The 22,651-nt window shown below is 38.3% G+C and overlaps 1 pseudogene; it reads left to right on the plus strand.

The window, feature by feature from the left end:
* The first annotated feature begins 8,491 nt into the window (after window positions 1-8,491).
* Window positions 8,492-9,414, plus strand: LOC127103928 (probable carboxylesterase 18; annotated as a pseudogene).
* The last annotated feature ends 13,237 nt before the right edge of the window (window positions 9,415-22,651 follow it).

The following is a 22,651-nucleotide window of genomic DNA, read 5'->3' on the forward strand; positions in this document are numbered from 1 at the left end:
AAACTGACTTCGGAGCTTCCCACTTAGACACCGCTTCTATCTTAGAAGGATCAACAGCAACACCACCTCTTGAAATCACATGACCAAGAAAACTAACCTCTTCTAACCAAAATTCACATTTTGAGAGTTTAGCAAATAACTTCTTTTCTCGTAGAACTTCCAACACCACTCTCAAATGCTCAGCATGTTCTTCTTCAGATTTCGAATACACCAAAATGTCATCAATAAACACCACAACAAACTTATCTAGGTACGGGTGGAAAATCCTATTCATATACTCCATAAATACTCCAGGCGCATTAGTCACACCAAAAGGCATTACAGAATACTCATAATGTCCATACCTTGTTCTGAAAGCAGTCTTCTGAATATCCTCAGTCTTCACACGTATCTGATGATACCCAGATCTCAAATCTATCTTGCTGAACACACTTGCACCAACCAACTGATCCATCAAATCATCAATTCTCGGCAAAGGATACCGATTCTTGATCGTCACTTTATTCAGTTGTCTGTAGTCCACACACAACCTCATAGTACCTTCTTTCTTCTTAACCAATAACACTGGTGCACCCCACGGTGACACACTCGGACGAATAAATTTCTTATCCAACAGATCTTCCAACTGACTCTTCAACTCCGTTAACTCAACAGCAGACATACGGTACGGAGCCATCGATATCGGCCTAGTACCAGGTACCAAATCAATCGAGAACTCAACTTCACGCTCTGGCGGTAATTCATTCACTTCTTCCGGAAACACATCAGGAAAATCACACACCACCGCTAGATCGCCAATCACCAGTTTATCTTTAGCCTCCAAAGTCGCTAACAGCATAAACAACTCTGACCCATCTGCTACTTCCTTGTTCACCTGCCTAGCTGATAGAAACAAACTCTTTCCTTCCTCAATCTCAGGAAAGATCACAGTCTTATCAAAATAGTTGATATAAACTCGGTTAGACACCAACCAGTTCATACCCAGGATAACATCAATTTGCACTAGTGGAAGACACACAAGGTCTATCCCAAAGTCTCTACCAAACATACTCAAAGGACAATTTAAACAAACTGAAGTAGTAGTCACTGAACCCCTTGCAGGAGTATCAATCACCATACTACCCAACATCTCAGATATCTCTAACTTAAGTTTCACAGCACAATCCAAAGATATAAAGGAATGAGTCGCACCTGTGTCAATAATAGCTACAAGAGGAAAGCCATTAATATAACACGTACCTCGGACCAAACGCTCATCTGCAAAAGTCTCAGAACCTGATAAAGCAAAAACCTTGCCTCCCGACTGATTCTCTTTCTTTGGCTTAGGACACTGTGGACTGATATGACCCACCTCTCCACAGTTGAAGCAAGTCACAGTCTTCAACCGGCAATCTGCAGCCAAATGACCACCTTTTCCACATTTGAAACACTTCTTCTCATTACTGGTACACTCATGGATACGATGTCCAGCCTGACCACATCTGTAACACTTAGCAGGAGCACTAGAATCTCCTCCACTAGGCCTCCTCATTCCACTCTGCCTCTGAAAACCTTTGCCAGCTGCATACGGTTTCCCACGATCAACCTGATTCTTACCCTTCCTATCAACCCTCTGCTGATAGCTCTCTGCTCTGGCTTTGGAATCCTGTTCAAAAATCCTGCAACAGTCAACCAAATCAGAAAACACCCTGATTCGCTGATATCCAATTGCCTGCTTGATCTCGGGACGCAACCCGTTCTCAAACTTCACACACTTCGAAAATTCTCCAGCAGCCTCACTATAAGGAGTATAGTACTTTGACAGCTCTGTGAACTTCGCAGCATACTCAGTAACAGACCTGTTACCCTGCTTCAATTCCAAGAATTCTATCTCTTTCTTCCCTCTGACATCCTCTGGAAAGTACTTCCTCAGGAATCTTTCCCTGAACACAGCCCAAGTAATCTCAGCATTTCCAGCAGTTTCCAACTCAGTGCGGGTAGCAACCCACCAATCATCAGCTTCTTCTGATAGCATATGTGTACCGAACCTGACCTTCTGGTTATCAGCACACTCAGTTACTCTGAAGATCCTCTCTATCTCTTTCAACCACTTCTGAGCACCATCTGGATCGTATGCTCCTTTGAACATCGGAGGATTGTTCTTCTGGAACTCACTCAACTGACGAGCAGCTCCCATCCCCACAACATTCGGATTTCCTCCAAGTACTCCAGCTAGCATACCCAGAGCCTCAGCAATCGCAGCATCATCTCTACCTCTTCCAGCCATCTCTATTCTGAAACCCAACAACTAAAACAAATAAGTACTGATAGGGTTACACAACACCTATCCCGTACAGGGGAACAGAATAACTACGACTCAACACGACCGACTATGCTCTGATACCACTAATGTAACACCCTTCTAAATACCCCAAATTATTTAATTAAAATAATAACATGTTAATCAGAGTAATTATGCCCCGAAGGGTGTCACACAATCATTTCACAAACATTTATCAAAACATCCTGTCATGCTCATTTATTTATCAAATAAAACAGTTGCATAATACGCAGCGGATACAAAACATCAACATTCAAAGCATGTACTACATTACATGTAAAGTTGATCAACAACTAAATTAAAACATAGTCAAACATCCCCTCCCGATGTTACATCTACCAGAGCATGACCCACTAAGGACGACACTAGACTCCATAGCACTAGCTTCTACTCAACTCACTGCTCGTTACCTGAAAAAAAATAGTTGTAAGGGTGAGTTCTTCAATCAATATAATAAGCATTATAGAACAACATGTAATGCTAAGTAAATAACACATTAATTCACCCTAATCAAACTACGCACTCAGCAACGGCAATATCCATCCAACCATCATATTCAACAGTAAAAATCTCAATCATATTCAACATTAACAACACAACACACAACACACATATGATACTGGAATGCATCCATTCATATCATATGCCATACATTCATTGTGCAATGAGACTCTTATGCATGCGGTACCGACTATGTTGTGAACATATAGTTCAACCTCACCGTCCAAATCCAGGCACGGCTACCAAGCTCACTAGTCCCACTCATTTGAGACATAGTGACTCACTCACTAATTCCTCACCATGGGAATTAGCTACCACCCCAAATGGGCCATGATATGCACGCTAATCACCTAGCATGCAAACAACAACAACAACAATCAACATGATTTACTCACTAATTCCTCACCATGGGAATTAGCTACCACCCGAAGGCCACAATACGCATGCTAATCACCTAGCAATGCAACATCAACGATAATCAAGAATAGACACATGCTCACACTCTAAGCCATAGAATAGTCTATTCACAAATGCATACATTCACAACATCATGTATACCATTCCACATTATCAACACAATTTATCACAAAAGCATATTATATCATGCCAAACAACAACCACAATATTAGTACACTCCACTAATATCTATACTGCTCAAAACAGCGGGAATTAATCTCTATTACATCATAGGCCAACATAGGCCAACCCTCAATTAGGCACACAACATTAAAATTAACATTTTTCCACTCTGCAACAGCGTTAACCGGTTAACGCCCTGGGTTAACCGGTTAACGCAGCACAACACGCCATCTGTCTCAAAATTTAACAGTGTTAACCGGTTAACGCCCTGGGTTAACCGGTTAACGCAGCACAAACAGCCAGATATCAGAAATTACAACAGTGTTAACCGGTTAACACCCTGGGTTAACCGGTTAACGCAGACAAAACAGCACATATTCATAATCCAACACCGTGTTAACCGGTTAACACCCTGGGTTAACCGGTTAACGCAAGACAGAAGCTGTTCCTGCGCTAACTCAAGGCAGAATGCAGAATTCTCCGCATTTTCCGCCATGGGAGGACTTCCGGACCTCCGAATCCGATTCCGTAAAAAGCCATACGATCGGGAAATTACAACAGACTCAATTACCGACTAAATTTCAACTTCTAACACGGTTCATCCAACAAAATTTCAGCATTCACAATTCCCAATTAGGGTCAATCAACAGCTTATCACTACCCATGACATATTATCCCATAATACCCGTTAATTGACGATAAACCCCCCTTACCTGAGTTAATCCGGCGAATCTCTAAGCTCAAGCCCTTCCTTCTTCAACCTTCAGCCCTCGCTCTGTCTCTTTGCCCTTTTCCTCTTCTTTCACGATCGTTCTCTGTTTCACGTAAAACCTTTTCTTACCAAATGGGATATTTCCTTAAGTCCAACTTATATATTTTCCAAAATAATAATCCAATAATAATAATAATAAAATTTCCAATTATTTAATTAAATTAATAAATAAATTATTAACTCAATTCAAATAATTATTTTATTATTGTCGGGGTGTTACATATATCATATCATACAAAAAGGCATGGATTGCAAAGTGCAAGGCGATTGAGTCGCTCTATGGAAATTGGGAGACATCTTACAACGATCTTCCGCAGTGGATACTGGTTATGAAAACATATCTTCCAGGTACCATTATAGAATTACAAACCCTACCTGTGATTTCAAATGATGGTTCATACTTGGGTGACCAAAGGATATTTCATCGTCTGTTTTGGGCGTTTAGACCATGTATACGTGGCTTCGCGTATTGTAAACCAATTGTGCAGGTTGATGGAACTTGGTTGTATGGCAAGTACAGAGGGACTCTACTGATGGCTGTGGCACAGGATGGGAACGGAAACATATTTCCGATAGCGTTCGCATTGGTTGAAAGTAAAACAAAGGAAGCCTGGAGTTTCTTTCTTAAGAATTTGAGAATGCATGTTACCCCCCAAGCAAACCTATGCCTAATATCAGACAGGCATGAATCAATAAAGAGTGCATACAACAACCCGGAAAATGGATGGCAGTTTCCTCCTTCATCACACGTCTATTGCATCAGACATATCGCGCAAAACTTCATGCGGGAGATTAAAGACAAGGATCTGCGGAAAATGGTTGTTAACATGGGTTATGCATTAACAGAGGCAACGTTTAACTACTACCGGGGGGAAATCCGAAGAACAAACAACAACGCTTTATCATGGATAGACAACATCCCTCGCGAGAAGTGGGCAAGGGCATTTGACGGAGGGCAACGCTGGGGTCACATGACAACTAACCTAGCAGAAGCAATGAACGCCGTGTTGAAAGAAACCCGGAACCTTCCAATCACTGTGTTGGTCAAATCTACGTACTATCGTTTAGGATCACTATTTGGTAGAAGAGGCCATCAGTGGACAAAAATGTTAGCCTCTGGGCAGGTTTTCACTGATAACTGCAACAAGGGGATGGCTGAGGAAGTCATCAAAGCTAACACGCATAACGTCATGCAGTTCGACCGAGAGAGATTTTATTTCATGGTCCAAGAGAAGATTAATCATAACGACGGTCGACCAACCGGAACGTTCAGCGTTGATCTAAGGAAACAACACTGTGACTGTGGGAAATTTCAGGCATTTCACTTACCTTGCTCTCATGTAATCGCAGCATGTTCGAGCATACGCCAGGACTATTCCATTCACATTCCAGACGTCTTCAAAATTCGTAACGTCTTCAAGGTCTATCAGGAGAGTTTCCTAGGACTTCCCCATGAGGAGAATTGGCCACAATATGAAGGATATACTCTTTGCCACGACGACTCTATGAGAAGGAGGAAGAAAGGGCGCCCAAACAGCACCAGGATTAGAACCGAGATGGACGACGTTGAGAAGGAGAAGAGAAGGTGTGGAATTTGTCGCGAAATAGGACACATGCGTAGGAAATGTCCTAATGTTGCAGGATCATCCCAACGACCTTCCAGATGATTATCTTGTTGTTTTAAATATTCGTTCAGATGACTATGTTTATTTATTTATTTATTAACTACTATGCACATAATATATATAAACCATTTTGTATTTCTAATGTCTTTTGGGAACAAACATTTATGAAATACATTTGATAATCAAAGGCTTCTGGTTACAAAGTACGACCACATTAACTAAACAACAACAACAATCAACACAACTGGTAATTAAAAAACTAATCAACAACAACAACCAACACAAGTGGACCTTCAACTCCTCTATTAACTTCACCACTATGTGCCGAAAACATACATTGGACATCTTCATCATTTTCTATACGATCCAGGTAATACATGTACGTACCATCGGGGCTTGCATCAGTCAACGTTATGTATGGACAACGATACTCTACTTTCCTCACCTTCATACGACGCCCGCCCAACTGTCGGAAGCCAGTGTGGATGGCAGAAATCAGTGTTCTGAAATTCCATTGCGGATCAAGGCAAACACTCATTTTTTCACCGTGTCCATAAAATACAAGACCACAAACAGACATTATGAACTAAAGAAAGGATTTGGTGGTGTGAGTTACATTTCTACAAGTTCTGCTACTTATACACAAATTAATAAATGAATACTCGGCAAATCATTTGCCGAGACAGTAAAAACACAAAAACTTTTTGGCGGGAAAAATATCATTCCCAAAAAAAGATTGACATTTTGGAGGGAAAAATAACAGTTTTATTATTAATATATAAAACACCAACTATTTCTATTATTAATATTCTAAAAATTATTCATTTTTATTAATAATATTTCAAAAATAACAATATCGCAAATTATTATTATAATAATAATTATTATTATTTACTATTTACTATTTATTATAAATTATTTATTATTTATTTTAAATATTTTTTTATAAACAAATTATTATTATTTTCAATTAAATCAATTATATTAATTAAATATATAATTAATATTTAAAAAACAATTATATTAATTATAATTACAATTTAATATACTATTTAAAATAAAAACAAAAAAAAAAAGAATTTCCTTTAGCAGCTCGTCACTTCAAGTGACGAGTCCATGAGGCCATAAAATTTCGTTCAATCCCTCGTCAATCCATATGCCGAGCCCTTGAGCCATAATTTCGTTCAGCACCCCCTCGTCACTTCAAGTGACGAGGCCCAAGAGAAAAAGGGGGCAATCTGGGAAAATTTTTTCAAAACAGGGCATATCAGGAAAAAAAATTCACATATGGGGTATTTGGAGCAAAAACTCGGGTGTTGACAGCTATTCAATGACTGAGGTTGATAACTCGTTTAATTGTTCACCAAAGTATGCATCTGTTTCTGATTTACCAACCTGCAAAATCATGTCAGAAGCGGCCTGGAACATCCAGCTCAAAACAGGACGAGAAGAGCGACAGAACGTTAGACTTGAATTTACCTCATAGTAGTCTCACAAGCCATAGCTGCTAGTGTGTTGCATACTACAGCTATCGAACCGTAATGGGGTACATCACCATGTTAAGCATTTGTATTGAAAGAAGTAATTTAAAAATTAATTATATATTTTTAGTAAAACCAATCCACAATTTTCAAAATAATATTTCTTTATTTAGTTTTTAATTTGTGCTCCTAAGGCACAAGTTAGGATTACCCTTTTAAATATATGTGTATTTAATGTATTGAAAATATAAATAATCAACTTTTTAAAAATAAATATTATGTGAACATAATATATATTTTTTATTTAAAATTCTTAACCAATATCCCGGAAACAATTATTAACATGATCCTTATATTTAAGACAATAATGCAGCAGTGCCTCATGTTGTCCAACTTCAATGGCATTTTGTTGAAAAAAACAAAGTCACTAATACATTTCAGGCTGGCGAATCAAGTTGAAAAACCTCAATTGGAGGTGCTCTTAGATTTTATGTCTCCACCTTTTTTTTCCTTCTTTTTATTCAATAAATTGCCTTTTTATTTAAATATAGAAGAAAGAACTCTTACCTATACATAAGATTTTTATCAAAATGATCATTTATATGGTTATTTATAGAAGTGATTGTTAAAAACCTATCCAGAGATTATTATTGATTTTTTCTCGGTAAATATGCTATGGTTCTGAATTCGTTTCTGTTTATTCTATAATGTGTATCAAATGAACATTTGTTCTATATGTCTTGTCATAGTAATCAAATAAATTTAAAATTTATATGGAATTAATTACTATGCACGGCTAGTGTAAAAAGATTTACATTGGTTCATCAACATCTTTCATTTGCATTATTTTATAGATTTTTAAAATAAAAGTCAAATTTATTTCAATATTCAACGTCTAATATTGACTGACGGTTTAAAATCATTTTACACTATCAATATATTTCAATTAAATTCAATTTATATTTATATTTTTTACAGAAACATTTATAAATTAATCATTCCATATTATTTTCATTATAAAAAATATGTTATAACATTAGTTGATTTAGTAGCAATTTAAAAAAATTAAAAATAAAATTATATATTTCTCCTAATTTCTCATCCATATTTTCTCCAGCATATTTACACATACAGTTGCTTTCACTATTCTCTATTTCATTTCTTATCTTCTTTCACTAACCAATAATAACAACTATCATTATCATCAATCGTCATGGCCTCAACCACCACACCACTCCTTGCATGGAACATTCGCTTCATCATGTCTACCATTTCTTCCATTATTTTCGCCTCTCATCGCTCCAACAACACCGCTAATTGTCGTTTCTTCAACTTTTTTGATAGAAAAATTCTTCCTAACTCTAACTCTATCGAGAGAGTTTCTTCCTCTGATATCACCATGGACCCTACACGTAATCTCTAGTTTCATCTTTTAACCCCTTCTTCAAACTCCATTGTTCATGCATATCTCCCTGACTTCGTGTTTTTTTTACGGTGGCGGTTTTGTATTGTTTTCTCCGTCTTTCATTCTATATAATGTTGTTTGTAGTTTATTTTGTCATTAATTTTCCACCATCATTGCATTGGTTAATTACCGTCTTGCCTCTGAGCATGGTTTTCCTTCTCAATACGACGACTATTTTGAAATTTTTAAATCTCTCGACCAAAATAACGTTGTTTTAGAAAAATTTGATGACATCGCCAAATGTTTCTTGTCGGGTGATAGTGCAGGTGGAAGTTCAATCCATTCTGTAGCGGTTCGGGTTTCTTTAAAAAATTTCATGTTTTTAAAACTATTGGTTTGGTTTCGATACAACCGTTTTTTTGGAGGTGGAGAAAGAACCGAATCAGAGATCCAGTTCAATCGGATACCGATTGTTTCAATGGATAAAACTAATTGGTATTGGAAGAGGTTTTTGTCGGATGGGTCAACTCGTGATGATGAAGTGGTTAATGTTAATGGGCCTAATGCAATCAATATTTCAAATGTGGATCATCTAAATACCCTTTTGTGGGTTAGACTTGTCACTGAATTGGCAAAAGAGGTATTATGAATGATTAATAAAATTTGGAAAATAAGTGGAGTTAATTGAATATCCAAATGGACATTACTTTATCCACCACATGGTGTGCTAGTTCACTTGTAAAAATTTACAAAAGTTTTTAGATTTCAGAGATGTATCTCCGAACGCATTTCAAATTACACACCTTTAAGTCTTGAATGAGTTACCCCTATTTTGCCCAAAAATATTTTTGAAGATACATCTTCGTAATAACCCTTGATTCAAAACATTGATTTTTAAGCTTAGTGAGTGTTATAGAGATGCATCTCCGAATAGGTTTTATTCAAAACATTGAGTTTTAACCTTCATTTTTCATTTGTTACATTTTCACAAACCCCTCAAAGACCTCTGAGCAAGACTCAAGTATGTCATTTTTAAAGCTTCAACTACATTACAGTCAATCTCGGTAGATTCCATTAATCAAACTTTCGCGCAACAACTCTCAATTGATAAATTTCTCATTTTCTTTCTGTTTTTGAGTTGTGATGCATGTATTAGGTCAAATAGATTGTTTAAAATACATTAGTTTGCAGTAGTTATATTCAAAATAGGTACTTTGTTCAAACATGCATACTAATTTGTTGGTTTTTAGGGCATTGTCTGCATTTTTTAGAATTTCTACTATCTCACATTTTTACGGAGATACATCTCTTATATGCATCTGTCTGAGAGGGTTATGCGCCAATTCAGGTATCTTCAAATTATTCCAAGATCTCCCTCCATGTCAGTTCCTCCAACAGTCCGCCGCAGAGATCTTGATGTCATACTCGATAACTTCTACAATCAATTGATACCATATGATGAATGCATGGTGTCAGCTCCTGATCCTTAGCTTGTTGTAGAATGCTACATTCATTGGTTCTATCAGGTGTCACAGTCTTATATGATACCATATATCGCAGGAGCACCACCTAGATCAACTGATCAAGAGATATTGGAGATGAGCGAGCTGGGGATTATTGAATTGTAATTCCTTGTGTCGAAGCAGATTGCTCGACAGAGTAAGGAAGTGTTGAACCACCTATGCCTATTTTAGTAGTGTTAGTTATTTTGGGCTTTTATAATTTTGGGTTTTGGCTTAAGGTCCAAGTTAACCTAAATTTATAAATAGAGAGAGTGACATGTATTCTTGTAATGAAGTGAATAGAGCATTCATAACATTGTATTCACAGTATTTTGTAGTTGCAAAGTGAATAAGAAGTTTTCCACAGTTTGTGGGTAGAGAAACTTTGCAGAATTATATTACTCTTCTCCTTCGTCGTTCTTTACACTCTTTATTTCTCCATTGTTCCTTCTTTTCATTGCTATTGTGTGGGTGATAACAATCTTGTTCATCAAGATTGATTGAAATTTTCCATAGGTTTTTGGGGATTTCCAACATCTGGTATCAAGAGCCCCGGTTTAATCGATTCGTGGGAAGAAAATCACCATGGCAACGAATCATCCAAACGGGCATTTTCCAGCAAATCTTCTGATTCTCAAGAACAACAATTATAAGAATTGGTACAAGCAGATAAAGATTGTGTTTTGTTATCAAGATCTTTGGGATCTTGTGAAGGAAGGAGTAGCAACGGTTGTAAAAGTTGCGACAGATCAAGAAAAGGTTGCACATAAAGAATTGAAGAAGAAAGATTATAAAGCTCTCTTTATATTCCATCAATGTGTTAATGCAGATAACTTTGAAAATGTTAGTGATGCAGAGTCGGCGAAATAAGCATGGCAAATTCTGGAGAAATCGTTTGGAGGCGCAGAGAAGGTGAAAAATGCGAGGTTACAAACTCACAAAAGAACGTATGAATTGCTTCATATGGAAGACAATGAAAGCATAACTGATTTCTTCACCAAGGTTATGAAATTGGTGAATCAAATGAAGGTATGTGGAGAAGTGTTGACATCAAGATCTGTTGTTGGAAAGATCTTGAGGTCATTGGCTCCAAAGTTCGACCATGTGGTAGTAGTCATAGAAGAGTCGAAAGATTTGTCAAAACTGACAAAGGAAGAGCTTCAAGGGACGCTTGAATCTCATGAACAAAGAGCTGCAGGAAAGTCGAAGAGTAATATGGCTTTGCAGGCTCAACCAGCAAAAGAAAGAAAAGGCAAAGGTAGCTGGAATTGAAACAAAGGCAGAGGAGGCTACAACAATTCGACTGGTCAAAATCAGCAAGAAGGATGATCGCTCGACTGTGTGAGTCGAGAATGGGATACAAACTGCAAGTGCACAGTTCTATCGCGTAGTTTTAAAAGATATCGATCCCACAGGGACTTATGAATCGATATACCGTTATCTAAAGTTACTACGTAAATCTAAGGTGAAAATGTTTGATTGTTTGGGGAAAAACTAAGAGCTAAACTAATATCTAGATTAAATATCAATAAAACGGATATCGGTATGTAGTTCGTCAAAACTAGGGAATCAAGTCTTTGTCGGTTTCTAGGTTTTTAAAATAAATCGTTTCAGTTAACTTTATTGGTTAAAGGTTTTATCTCAAACTCTCGCTCTGTTGAATAAACCATGATTTTATATTAATGTTGTTGTCACTTATAATTAAGTCAAAAACCATATTTTGAAAGCAATAAAGTTGCAGAAACTCTTTTTAAGAAAATACTGACCGTTTTAAACACCCTTATCTCAAACTCTCGCTCTGTTGACTTAGGTTATATGATTAAATCCAAATGCTTAACTCTCGTCCTCACATTCAATCTTTAAAAATACTTTTTGGAAAAGGTCAGAATTTAATTAACTCTAAAACTTGCTCTCGCCCTGATCTAGAATTAATGCCTAACTCACACTGTCCAGTCAAAACCTCAAACTCTCGCTCTGTTGGTTTTAACTTCTTTATGTTCTTTACTTTTTGTAAAAAATCTTGTTATTAAACCTGTAAGTTGAGACCGTAAAAAGATTGATTCTAATTTTAAGTTTAGATAGACCGACTCAGTCTCGACCCCTTATTCTGCTTACTTTACATACCGATACCTAGGCAAATTAGCCAGACATGCTAAATAAATAAGAATTTATATCATGCATAAACAGACTCATTCCAGGCAGGCAATATGAATAAACAATAGAATAAAACATTAAAAATTAAATAACGATTAAAGAACCTGAATGCGTAATACAATGGTCTTGAACACTCCACCACAAGCCGGTAGGATTTGTTCTTGGATTCTTCAATTAAACAGTAAATTAAATCAAGGAAATAAAACTAGAATATAACGTAAGGTTAAATCCGGTATAAAGTTGCACAGTAGTTTCCGGTGTAGAAACTACTACGCGAAAAATATCTAAAAGCTAAAAACGGGGAAGATAAATTGCAAGGGAAAAGAGAAAGTAAAACTTGCAAAAGAAATAAATAAAATGAACAATGCTGGAAAGGAAGAAAAATAAGCAAAGGCGTGAAAAGTAAATTTGGCAGAGCTTCCGCAAAACTGAGCGTGCAAAAACTGTGTGTACGGCAAAGAGAGGAGATGGCTATTTATAATAGCCTTGGTAACTGCCTTGCGTTTCCTACGAGTCTTCAGCATGGCTAAATACACGGCTTGGGAATAGGACACGAAGTCCTCAACGTTACTTCCATTCTTCTGAGAGCGTAACTTGCGCCAAAAAGCTAGTGGACTGGTGTGACGCTCGTCACACCATGTGTGACGTCCGTCACAAGGCTACTTCGCGTGACGCTCGTCACAACCCTTGTGACGCCCGTCACAGGGGCAACGTGCGCTTTCTTTTGGGCTGGGCTTGGTCTTGGTTATTTGTTTCCTTTTTATTGCTTTTTACACCTCCTTTTCTTCCCTTTTTCACTTTTGCTTCAAAATGGGTACCTGATGTAAATAGAAAAGAAATACTGCATAATATCTGATAAAATGGGATAAATTAAAGTAAATGATAATATAATCTAATTAAATTAAGTCTTAAAATGTGATATAATTTCGTGTTATCAAACTCCCCCATACTTAAATCTTTGCTTGTCCTCAAGCAAAATTCAGTATAGTAAAAGTTTTAGCCAGATGAAATTTTAAAGCACACATCAATTCGTACTAGGTTGCCAATGGATTTTTGTTTAGGAGGACTTGAGTTTAATCTTGACATCAACAACTACCGTTACAACTTAGATAACCCTACCTTATGCCAATCAGTTCAAGTACCCTATGATAGCTATCCTGGTTCCTTTAGTCTTATTTTACCCGTTTTCATTCTAGCGAAATCACATTAAGCCCTTTATCTTTTCGCGCACATAGTGGAGTAACCGGTTAGTGATTATGATCCGCTTTTAGCTAGAAGTTCTGGTACATAAGTCGGATAACTTCATTATTCAGTCCATTGCAAATTGCGGGGGATCGAACCGTAGTCCGCCCTACCAAGTTCAGTACCAGATTCCTACTGAACCAACTCGTAATGGGTCTTTCGTATTGTGCTTTTGCATGATCTGCAACCTTTAGATTAAATGATCTGGTAAGGATCACCTAATTTAATTAGTGCATTTCTTGATATATTTATGTATCTTAGGTTACTTTGGGGATCATTCACTTATATTCATCGGCTCTCCACGTAGTTTGCTATTAAGATGGTGCTGACTTCTGTATAAACTACTTGGGGTTGCCATAGAACTAAAAGTTCAAGGAATCGGTATAATAGGTACTTATCCTGATCTAACATATTGAGGTTCTCAGAGCGTTGTTATGGTAATGATTTTGTTTTGATTTCACTCAAATTTTATAGAGTAGGCGACCTTTATATTTATTGGGTGTGTTAAAATTTTTGTTATGGCTCAGGAAATTGAGGGGAATAGATAATAGAAAATTTTCACACTTAGGAACTTAACTTAAAATAAATATATATTATAATAATATTTTTTTTTTTTTAAACAATAAGAAAGGGAAATAACAATGAAAGGGAAAATAGCATACTTGAAAAAAAAAATGAGAATGGAAAGAATATTGTTTCCCCCCCCCCCCCCCCCCCCCCCATACTTAAACTAAACATTGTCCTCAATGTTTTAAGGAAATGAAATACAAGATGGAAAGGAAAAAGAAAATAACAACTAAGGCTGCCTTCCGCCTCTGGTTCTTGGACCTGGTGATCTTTGACGTATGTCTAAGCTGTCGAATCTGCTAAACAACTCAGTAAACCGCTGGTCGGTTATGGCATTCCGAGCATCCTGTTGCTGTTGCATTTGACGCATCATCTGCATCATATCTGCATTCTGTGCCTGCATACCATCGATAGCATCCATAATGTAGTCGTTGGTCGCAGGTCGTCTTCGTCGACGACGTTGGGAGGATGGGCCGGCTGCATTACTGGAAGGGTTTAGCGGGACTGATTGTTGTGTTGGCGGATGATCACCTTGTTCCATTTCTTCAAACTCATCTGTTTGCTGGTTTGTTTGTGAAGGCTCGGTGGTTTCAGGAGCGCTAAGATCGTAGAGGTGGCGGTCCGGGTTTGTGACATCGGTTAGGGTGGTATTGGGTAGCACAACACTTGGGACTGCTTGGTTGTTCACCATAAGATAATAGCCTCCGCCTACTCTGTTTTTAATCAGGCGGCTGGAGCGGCAATAGCTGATATCCATAGACAGGGGAGGTAAGGATTCTAAAGTTTGGAGTTTATCCCCTAGTTTCAGGCCAAGTGCTATGGAGGTTATTAATCCACCAATTATAAAGGGTTGCCGGCCTCTAGCACATAAGGTGCGGATATGATGAAAGAGAAAAGAGGCGGCGTTTACCTTAGTATCCGGTTCGAAAACGCACTGGAGGAAAAATAACTCCTTCGAGTTAACCTTACTGTTGTTTGGTCTTCCAAAAAGTGTGTTTTGCAGGATACGGAGAAAATAACGGATGGTGGGGTTATGGATGTGGGAGAGAAGGAGTTCTTCCCAGTTGTAGGTATCTATACCGGAAATTTCTTAAAAAGGTCGAAAACTAGAACTGTGTTCCAGTTTGAGGTTGGAGGGATTCTGGCATGGAGCAGACCTTCTGTGGGAAATTGTAGCATGGCACTCAATTCGCGTTGGGTTAGAGAGTACTCGGTGTTAAACATACGGAAGGTTGCCGTACCGGTTAGAAATTCACCTTCACCGGCGGGAGTGGTGTAGTCGTAAGAACTTAGGAATTCTAAGGTTAGGGAAGGGTAGGTGGGTTGGTTATGAGTGCAAAGGAAGGTTAAATCGGCTTTACGGCATCCACCACTCGATACCTTGGAGTAAGCCTAATTGTTGCAAGCAAGTTAAATCGTGGTACCTGGTGGGAGCGACGCCTCGCTGCTGGAAGCGCTCGAATTGCTCTTGCTGATAGTTGTCATCTCCGGATCGGAAGATGATATTTCCGAAATTTTGATTTCCCGCCATTGTGATGAATTTTTGAAGGGATGATTTGGAAAGAAAAAGAAATGTATTTGATATGAGAGAATTGTTTTGTGGTGAATGAAGGAAGTTTTGGTAGGTATTTATAGGAGAAGGAATGGAAGATTGAAAGAAAAAGTGGTTGAAAAGTAATTAAGTGTGGTAAATGAAAAATGAATGGGGAATGTAAAAAAATTAAAGTGTAACGTTCGTCTCCAACGGCTCCTTAACGTTCACTGGTCTGAAGGTGTTACGCTCGTCACAGGGCTGTGACGCTCGTAACAGGCACTAAGCGTGTCGTTCGTCATGGAGTGTGTGACGCTCGTCACACATCCTTTTTGGCAAGGCTTCAGTGGCGCTTCACAGAATTACTTTGGTAGCGTATTTTAATGTTTCATTTTGCTTATGATCATTTTTTAGTATGCAATTTTAATGCATTGTGCATGCTTACTTGCTTTGTATAATAATAATGGGTAACAACAGTAGAGCGTAACAGGCATTGCATAATAAAATTAACTAAACAGCTTCAATAAAAAGGATCATAATGTATTACAGGAAGGGAAAATAATGAAATGAAATAGAAATAAACATGAATTTAAACAACATTAATGAAAAAAAAATCTAGCCTAAAACTAAATAACTTAGAAAGAAAAATAACTAAATTCCATCTATCTTCGGATCTCTGGCCGGAGGAGCAAAAGAGTTAACATGATGCCGTAACATACGTAACTGACTTGCCGTGCTGCTCATGTGTTCTAGGACTGCAAGTCTCAAGCTGTGGAAATCTTCCCTGAGGGCGTTTTGTTCCGACATCAAAGCTTCAATGACGGTTTTAATATCTGTTCCTGGCATATGATGTCGGAGATCAGGCATGGCTGATTCTTCGGTCAGGACAGGCTGAGGAGGAGGATCAATATCATAGTAGCCGGATGGAGTCTGAGGGTCAGATTCAGCAAGAGAGATATGGTCAACATAGTGCTCATAGTCATCACAAATCTCATAATCCTGGATGGATTCAGTGGATCCAGCAGGAGTTGGGGTTTCATTCAGGTTATAGAGCCAGTTCCTTGGTTATGAACACTAGTTCTAGGATCGGGCATGGTGAATAGGCAGAGAACCTGGTTATCAATAATAAGCTCGAACTCATCAGACCCTATGTTTGCTATAAACATAGTGTTGAAGAGGAAAGGTATACTCAGAGTAGTAATGCCACAAAAAGGGTTCAGGTCAAGCATAGGCTGACGTAATCCAATAGCATTACCTATCATAGTTATCAGGCCACCTATTCTAATGGGTGCTCGCTCATCCTGGATAAGGTGGTCCAAATTAGCTAACATAAAAGTAGCACCGTTTACTGGACGGTTCTGGGAAGCACAAAATATGATGAAGAGTTCATCACGTGAAACTGAAGTACTATTTGGCTTCTTCCCAAATAAAGTGTGGGTCAGGATCTTATGGAAATAGCGAAAAGCCGGGTTATGTATGTTTCCAGAGAGAAACTCATGTTCTTCGGGCTCATCATTTCCAGTCAGCTTACCCCAAAAGTGTTCAAGCTCTCTATATTCAAAAAGTTCTTCCTGGCTTACAGTGAATGTATCAAAGGAGGTAGGAAAACCCAAAAGGTTGGTGAAGTCTCTAATATTAAATTGGTACTCCATATTGAACATTCTGAACTGGATAAAACCTCTGGTAATTCCTTTTCCATGGCTAGGTAGATAGATTAATGAACTAAGGAATTCTAGTGTGAGTCTCCGGTAGGTGGTGAAATGTCTCAGGATAGGGGAGGTCTCCCATCCTATCTGATTCAGCAAAACAGGACACTCTGTCTCAGTCCAAGGGCAGTCATAGCCCAATCATCAGCATATAAACTAGGTAGCATCTCTCTAGCGGCTAGTTCTTCAAACCTTCGTTTCTGAGCCATTCCTCTGAACTTGATACCCATACGGTCAAAATGTCCCATCTGGTTAGTGTTAACTAGAGAAAAGAAAACATGAGTTTAAGTCAGGATTTGGCCAAATGCCGAAAGAAGAAAAGAATTATTATTATTATATGGATATATTTTTTTTTTTTTTTTGAATAAATCAATAATGAATACTAAATAGAAATTAAAAGAATAATTAAGAGAAAAATAGAGAAATGATAATAATAATAGAATAATAAAATAACAGAGTAATTTGTGGGTTGTCTCCCACTAAGCGCTTTGTTTAAATGTCGCAAGCTCGACAAAGAAACTGTTAAATATAGTCTATGAGTCCTGGGGGCGTTTCGTCTAAGTGTAGAATTTGCGAATCTTCGTTGGTTTCCGCATAGTGATAATGTTTCAGACGTTGCCCGTTTACGGTGAACGGTTCTGTAGATTGTCCTTTTATTTCTACCGCTCCACTGGGAAAGATTTTAGTGATATGGAAAGGTCCTGACCATCTGGATCGTAGTTTTCCCGGGAATAATTTTAGTCTGGAGTTAAATAAAAGTACTGCGTCGCCTTGCTTGAAGATTTTCCTTGATATACGCTTGTCATGCCATTGTTTTGTTCTTTCTTTATAGATTTTGGCATTTTCATAGGCGTCTCTTCTGAGTTCCTCTAATTCGTTTATGTCAAGGATTCTTTTTTCACCGGCGGCTTTGTAATTCAGATTTAAATTTCTAATAGCCCAATAGGCTTTATGTTCTAATTCTACCGGGAGGTGACAGGATTTTCCATAAATGAGCTTAAATGGGGTCGTCCCTATGGGAGTTTTATAAGCAGTTCGGTATGCCCATAAAGCTTCTGGTAGTTTCAATGACCAATCTTTCCTTGAAGTGGTGACCGTTTTCTCTAGTATTTGCTTGATTTCTCTGTTAGATACTTCCACTTGTCCACTGGTTTGAGGGTGGTAAGGTGTTGCTATCCTATGTCTCACTCCATATTTAAGTAGTAGTTTTTCGAGTACCTTGGATATAAAGTGCGATCCACCATCACTGACTACTATCCTTGGGATGCCAAATCTCGGAAATATTATATTTTTAAAGAGTCTAGTTACTACTCGGGTGTCATTAGTTGGAGAAGCTATAGCTTCGATCCACTTTGATACGTAGTCAACCGCCACGAGTATGTATTTGTTACCGAAGGAGGATGGAAATGGTCCCATGAAGTCTATCCCCCACACGTCAAAAATCTCTACTTCCAAAATACCTTTTTGTGGCATCTCGTCACGTCTAGATATGTTTCCCGTGCGTTGACATCTGTCACACTCCTTAATAGCCGCATGTACGTCCTTCCATATAGTTGGCCAATAAAAGCCAGCTTGTAGGATTTTAGAGCAGGTCTTGGATGTACTTGTGTGTCCACCATAAGGCGCAGAGTGACAGTGTTGGATTATATTTTCTACCTCTTCTTCGGGTACACATCGACGGAAAATACCATCGGGGCCTCTTTGAAAAGTAAGGGATCATCCCAGTAATAGTGTTTTATGTCGTGGAAGAATCTTTTCTTCTGCTGGTAAGATAAAGTAGGTGGAACTATTCCGGCAGCTAAATAATTGACTAGATCAGCGTACCATGGTATGACAGATATAGCTAAGGTGGTTTCTACTTGCATGTCGGAGTTGTTCTCTTCCAAAGTAGCTATGAGTTTGTCATACGAGAAATCATCATTAATGGATGTTCTTTCTGGTTCAAGGTTCTCAAGTCTATAGAGGTGGTCTGCTACTACGTTTTCAGTTCCTTTCTTGTCCTTGATTTCTAAGTCGAATTCTTGTAGTAACAAGATCCATCTTAGGAGTCTAGGTTTAGCATCCTTTTTTGTTAGAAGGTACCTGATAGCAGCGTGATCAGTGTAAACTATTATTTTGGCTCCTACCAAGTAAGAACGAAATTTATCTAGCGCAAATACCACTGCTAGGAGTTCTTTCTCGGTTGTGGCATAATTCATCTGTGCTTCATCCAGGGTTCTGCTAGCGTAATATATAACATGAAGCTTTTTATCCTTTCTTTGTCCTAAAACAGCACCTACAGCATAATCACTGGCATCGCACATTATCTCGAATGGTTCATTCCAGTCTGGTGTCTGCATAATGGGTGCGGAGATCAATGCTTGTTTAAGAGTTTGAAATGCTTTTAAACAGTTATCGTCGAATATGAATTCAGCATCTTTCATCAACAGTCCGGTTAAGGGTTTAGTTATCTTAGAGAAGTCTTTGATGAATCGTCGGTAAAAACCGCGTGTCCTAAAAAGCTTCGTACTTCTCTCACGGTTCTTGGGGGTTGAAGATTTTCGATTACCTCTATTTTGGCTTTGTCTACTTCAATTCCTCTGTTCGAGATGATGTGTCCTAAAACAATTCCTTCTTGTACCATAAAGTGGCACTTTTCCCAATTAAGTACTAAGTTTATTTTTACACATCGCTCAAGAACTCTTTCCAGGTTTTCAAGGCATTCTTCGAAACTTTGTCCGTATACAGAAAAGTCATCCATAAATACTTCCATGATGTTTTCGAGAAAGTCGGCGAAAATTGCCATCATGCATCTTTGAAAAGTTGCAGGGGCATTACACAGACCAAACGGCATTCGTCTATAAGCGAAGGTACCAAAAGGGCATGTGAATGTTGTCTTTTCTTGGTCATCAGGGTGAATTGGTATTTGAAAGAAGCCTGAATAACCGTCTAAATAACAGAAATGTGAATGTTTAGCTAATCGTTCTAACATTTGGTCAATGAATGGTAAAGGGAAATGATCTTTTCGGGTTGCTTTGTTTAGTTTCCTATAATCAATGCACATTCTCCATCCCGATTCGATTCGTTTAGTTATAGTTTCTCCTTTTTCGTTTTCAATAACGGTTATGCCTCCTTTCTTTGGTACAACGTGTACAGGACTGACCCATTTGCTATCAGATATAGGATATATAATACCTGCTTCCAATAACTTGGTTATTTCTTTCTTTACTACCTCACTTAGGATCGGATTTAGTCTTCTCTGGTGTTCCCTAGAGGTTTTACCGTCTTCTTCTAACATGATGCGATGCATACAAATAGAAGGGCTTATTCCTTTAAGATCGGTTATGTGGTATCCTAGTGCGGTTGGATATTTTCTTAAGATATGTAGGAGTTTTTCTGTTTCGAGTCTTCCTAGATCTGCATTGACTATCACAGGTCGTTCAAGTTCTAAGTCTAGGAATTCATATCTCAGATTTTTGGGAAGTGTTTTCAAATCAGGGGTTGGTTTGTTAAGACACTGCGTAGGGTCCGGTGTTATTGCTAAGCATTGTTTAGATTTGTCTTCTAAAAGATAGTCTGATGATTTGTCTTCTCCTGACTCTGCTTCTTTTATGCATTCATCGATGATATCCATGAAGTAACATGTATCTTCTATTGCAGGTGCTTTCAAGAATTGGGAAAGAATGAATTCAATTTTCTCTTCACCTACTTCGAAGGTGAGTCTTCCTCGTTTTACGTCTATGATTGCACCGGCAGTTGCTAAGAATGGTCTTCCTAGTATAATAGGTGTAGTATCATCTTCTCTAATGTCCATAATTGTGAAGTCAGTGGGAATGTAAAACTGACCTATGCGTACAGGAACGTTTTCAAGGATTCCTACAGGATATTTGATGGAACGATCTGCTAATTGCACAGACATTTTGGTCGGTCTTAATTCTCCCATTTCCAGTCTCTTACATATGGATAAAGGCATAACGCTAATTCCGGCTCCTAAATCGCATAAGGCTTTGTCGATGACAAATTTTCCTATGTGACAGGGTATAGAGAAGCTACCCGGATCCTTGAGTTTAGGGGGCATGTTTTGGATTATAGCGCTACATTCGGCAGGGAGTGTAACGGTTTCGCTATCCTCAAGTTTCCTTTTATTAGAAAGAATTTCTTTTAAGAATTTAGCATATGAGGGCATCTGCGTAATAGCTTCGGTAAACGGAATTGTAACGTTTAATTGTTTAAGGAGATCGACAAATTTTCTAAATTGGCCTACATCTTTGGTTTTAACAAGCCTTTGAGGGTAAGGTATAGGTGGTTTGTAAGGTGGTGGAGGTACATAAGGTTCCTTCTTTTCTAGGGTATCCATATTACTCTCTTCCTTTTCCTTAGGTTCACTTTCCTCAGTAGATTTCTTAGGGTTTTGGTTTTCTATCCTTGGATCAGACGGTCCTTCCACTTCCGTTCCACTTCTTAATATAATTGCATGAGCTTGGCTTCTCGGATTAGGTTGGGGCTGTCCAGGGAATGTACCAGTTGGTGCAGCAGTAGGTGCTTGTTGTTGAGCTACTTGAGATATTTGTGTTTCTAACATTTTGTTATGGGTAGCCAAGGCATCTACTTTGCTTGCTAGTTGTTTAAGTTGTTCGCCAGTGTGTATGTTCTGGTTTAAGAAATCTTTATTGGTTTGTTGTTGGGAAGCTATAAAGTTTTCCATCATGATTTCCAAGTTGGATTTTCTAGGGGTATTATTGTTAGGATTCGGTTTCTGATATCCCGGAGGTACAGATGGGGTTTGATTCGGAGACTGTCCAGGTGCGTATAAAGCATTATTACTCTTATATGAAAAGTTGGATGGTTCTTCCAATTTGGGTTATAGGTATTCGAATAGGGGCTTCCTTGAGCATAGTTTACTTGCTCTGTTTGGATTCCAGTCAAGAGTTGACATTCCGCAGGAGTGTGGCCTTGGATTCCACAGACCTCGCAATTCTGAGTTATAGCAACCACGGCGGTTGGAGGTGATACGTTTAAACTTTCAATCTTCTGGACCAAAGCATCCACTTTTGCATTAACGTGATCAAGGTTACTTATCTCGTACATGCCAGTTTTCGGTTGAGGTTTTTCCACTGTTGTTCGTTCGGTTCCCCACTGATAGTGGTTTTGGGCCATGCTCTCGATAAGCTGGTAAGCATCAGCATAAGGTTTGTTCATTAGTGCACCACCTGCAGCGGCGTCTATTGTTAACCTTGTATTGTATAAGAGACCATTATAAAATGTGTGAATTACTAACCAGTCTTCC

Source organism: Lathyrus oleraceus, chromosome 1 (assembly GCF_024323335.1).
Source record: "Lathyrus oleraceus cultivar Zhongwan6 chromosome 1, CAAS_Psat_ZW6_1.0, whole genome shotgun sequence".
Taxonomy (NCBI): domain Eukaryota; kingdom Viridiplantae; phylum Streptophyta; class Magnoliopsida; order Fabales; family Fabaceae; genus Lathyrus; species Lathyrus oleraceus.